This window comes from Empidonax traillii, unplaced genomic scaffold (assembly GCF_003031625.1).
Source record: "Empidonax traillii isolate 1590-97213 ecotype Southwest subspecies unplaced genomic scaffold, ASM303162v1 scaffold1787:size119432, whole genome shotgun sequence".
In the NCBI taxonomy this organism is placed as follows: domain Eukaryota; kingdom Metazoa; phylum Chordata; class Aves; order Passeriformes; family Tyrannidae; genus Empidonax; species Empidonax traillii.
The window spans coordinates 88941-92845 of NW_020956980.1; positions in this window are offsets into that span (position 1 = coordinate 88941).

The window sequence follows — 3905 nt, forward strand, 5'->3', positions numbered from 1 at the left end:
AGTGATAAAAACTTTGGCCGTGTTGGAGAGCTCTCCTCCGTCACGTGCCTGCACTTCCAATTCATGAGAGGAGATTTCCTCGAAATCCAAGTCTTTCTTGACAGTTATTTCTCCTGTCTCGGAGTCCAGATAAAGAAGTTCTGACTCTCGGTCTGAGATTCTCTGGAAACTATATTCCACTTGCCCATTCAATCCCTCATCAGGGTCGGTTGCCGTGACAGTGACGAGGACGGAACCCACGGGCACGTCCTCCGGCACACGCACCGTGTATTCCGCCTGGCTGAACACGGGCGCGTTGTCGTTCGCGTCCAGCACCGTCACGCGGATCCGCGCCGTGCCCGTCCGGGCCGGATCGCCGCCGTCCATCGCCCTCAGCACCAGCTCGTGGAACGCCGCCTCCTCCCGGTCCAGTGCCTTTGCCAGCACCAGCTCGGGGCGCTGATCCCCGTCGGGGCCCGTCTGCACGGCCAGCGAGAAGTGCTCGTCGCCGCTCAGCTCGTAGCTCTGCAGGGAATTCTGCCCCAAGTCTGGGTCATGAGCCTCGGCCAGGGAAAACCGCGACCCCGGGGCTGTTGTCTCACTCAGTCTCAGTTCTTTTTTTGACTGTCGGAAGCTTGGCGTATTGTCGTTAATATCCGTGATTTCTACTTGGATTTCATAAACCTTCATTTCCCCCTCCACTATCAGCTCACAGTGCAGCACGCATTTCTCCACCAGCCGGCACAGCTGCTCTCTGTCGATCCTCTCGGCAATCACTAAATATCCTGTCTTTTCATGCAGGGTGAAATACTGTGTCCTACCTTTGTCCAGGATACGGACTCCACGGTCGCCGAGCTTCAAGTGCTGCAGCCCCAGGTCCTTGGCCACGTCGCCCACGAACGAGCCCTTGGGCATCTCCTCGGGCACCGAGTAGCGCAGCTGCCCCCACGCCGCCTCCCAGGCCGCCAGCAGAACGCCCCAGAGCAGGACTCGCTGCTGCCGGTCCCAGCGCCTCCCCGCAGAGCACATCTCCACTGCAGTATCGTCGATCCAGGTCGCTCTCCGACTCCGGTTTTCACACCTGCTCACCGCTCTCGGCCTCTGCCTCCCGCCCCTCCGCACCGCTGGAGCTCGGCTCCGCACCGGGGGAACGTTCGCAAACCGCTCGGCCGCCGAGACAGCGAGTGAGAGAATGATCGAGCCGGTCCGCAGCGGGCGGGGCTGCAGCGCTCCGACCTTCCTCTCGCTCCTCTCGGTCAACAGCGGCGCCCGCAGCCTCCTCCCGGCACTGCAGGCACCGAGCGCTGCTGAGCTCTGTCTGCTCTGCTTTGCCCACGGGCAGATCGCGTGGGCTGGACAATCGCCACGGAAATATCGGACCCGTGCAGCTGCCAGTCGCTGCCTGGCCTTTCTTCGTACCATCTCTTTGATCCTCGAGTTATCCACAGCTGAGAGGAAGGCAGAGTCCTCTCCTTGGGACTGGTATTTCTGTTACACTGAAAAACTCAGTTGCAAATATCATTATATCTTATGTAAAATATTTTTCTCAGTTTTAGTGTGTATAATATTCTAAGGCCACTCCCTATAAGACTTCCCTTTGAGCACCGTACAGTAGGCTCCCCTACTGCTTGGAAATCATTCTCTCCTATGCCCACCCGTTTCAGGCTATAGGTCACTTGAGCACTCCCCACTGACTGTACTACAACTTGCCATGAGGCAGGACGCAGCTGCAATGAACCACGCCAGAATGGTCTTCTTGTCTCCCCACAAATCACAGAGCAAGAAGAAAAATAAATATATCTCCCTTGGCTCCTGCCCCTGTTCCCCAACCCTCTGAAACAAAATCGATAATTATTGTAGACAGGTAACAGATTTGTTTACACATAAACAATTAATTCGATAGTTTTAGCGAGCTGGAAGAGGTTTTCTTTTCATCAGAAGTCACTGTGTAAATGCTTTGTGGTTTTAGAAAAGTATTCACCTAATAATTCAATCTCCATTTTGGTTCGAAAACTTTTAAACAAAATAGTGTAGGAGAGCAAGACAAGAAAAATTGAGCTGGACACCTAGGCTGGGCTATTTTTAAAGGTGCAAAAAGACTTTATTAGAGTCTATAATGTTTGTAATTTTGCATACTCCCTTGTAATTTTCTATATGAGTATAGGCCTCTCCTGGTAAAGCAGGTAGATAAAACAACTATTGCAAAAAGCCACTGAAAGACCTAAATCCTCAGTTTAGTACTCCACAATCCACATGATCTACCAGGTCCAAGCACCTCTCTTTGGGACGAAGGGATCAGATAAATGGCAGACTTTGAAACAAAACTAGATGCAGGGTTTGGGTGGGTTTGGTTTTTTGTGGGGGCTTTTTGTGTTCTTTTGGTTTGGTTTGGAGTTGAGGGTTTTTTGTGTCTTGTTTGTTTGTTTGTTTGTCTGTTTTTCATATCTCACTTAACATCTTCACCAGAAAAGGATGGAAAAAAAAAAAAAAAAGAGAGAAAGTGAAAGAGAACTGCAGAGAGAAACGATGCCTCGAATAAATAACCAGTCCCTCCCGGGTTACCATTTCTGATGAAACCTTATCATAAAACATGGTCGACGCTTTCTTCCTTCAGGGAGGAACAACCTGTAAACATCATCTTTCACTTCGAAAACACGCATATTTCAGGGGAAAAAAAACCCAAACCAATCAACAAGAAAAAAAATAAACCAACAAACTCCAAACATCAAAATTTTTTTTTGAGTTCTGTCACGTTCTTTCTGCAGAGAAGGAAGCCTTTGAACTAAGAAATAACTGTACAAAACAAACCCCGTGAAGATCATGCTTGGATAAAATTTATCCATCTACTTCATGCTGCCTTTTTGCAACAGCATTCACTCAAAACATGAGAGGACACAGGGTAACTTGGAAAACAGTATTAAAAGTGGGTTTTAAATTAAACAAATAGTACTTGGGGAAAAATTATTCAGCCTCACTAGTGTTACTGTATGTGAAGCACACTTCTCTCAAATCATGGGGGGACAAACGGAAGAGGGTTAGGACAAGCATGTGACTACTCAATTTGTAGAGCCCGACGCACGTTACATTTCGGAGTCTATATCAAAACAGTACTGACCAGGTGCAAGCATATCAATCTAGGAAAAAGCTATCAGAAGGAGAAACCTCAAATACCAAGCGTTCAGCTAATTTTTTCACCATGCACGATCACTAATTTACTGTGTTCACAGGTGATTGCTTAAAGGGGCGTTGCAGTCATCAAAATCTAAGCAAAAGCTCTGCCAGAGGAAGTTTAGGTTAGATATTAAGAAGAAATTCGTTACAGAGAGGGTAATCAGGCATTGGAAAGGCCTGTCCAGGGAGGGGGGGTTTCTCCATCCCTGGAGGTATTTAAGAAGAGGCTGGATGTGGCACTTAGTGCCATGGTCTAGAAACTGCGGTAGATGTGGATGAAGGGTCGGACTTGATGATCTCAGAGTTCCTTCCCAACCCGTCTAATTCTATGATTCTGTGAAGTGCAACAGTAGCTGCGAGCCTCGAAGAATCAAAAGCCTCGGCTGGCCAGCCTATCGAGAGTGTAAAGGTGATACTATGTTTCTTACTTTCTTCAGGGATCAGCTCAACCCAAGCACACAATTCATGGGGAAAAACACAGAAAAAAGATGAAGCCTGTTAAGAAAGGCTCAAGGGGAACAGCAAGAGTTTTACAGACCTGTGGTGCGTCGGTGTCGGTGGGCGGTTCTCCCGCGACGGCGCTGCTGCTCGGGCTCGGCTTCCCGCAGGGCTCCCCGGCCAGAAGCTCCTCGGCGGGCAGGATGGGCAGCGGCGGCGGCGGCCAAGCGGCCTCGGCGGCGGCGCGGGCCGGCGCGGCCACGCACAGGTTGTAGGAGTAGGGCAAGGTGCCCTCGCAGAAGTCGGGCGGGAAGGCG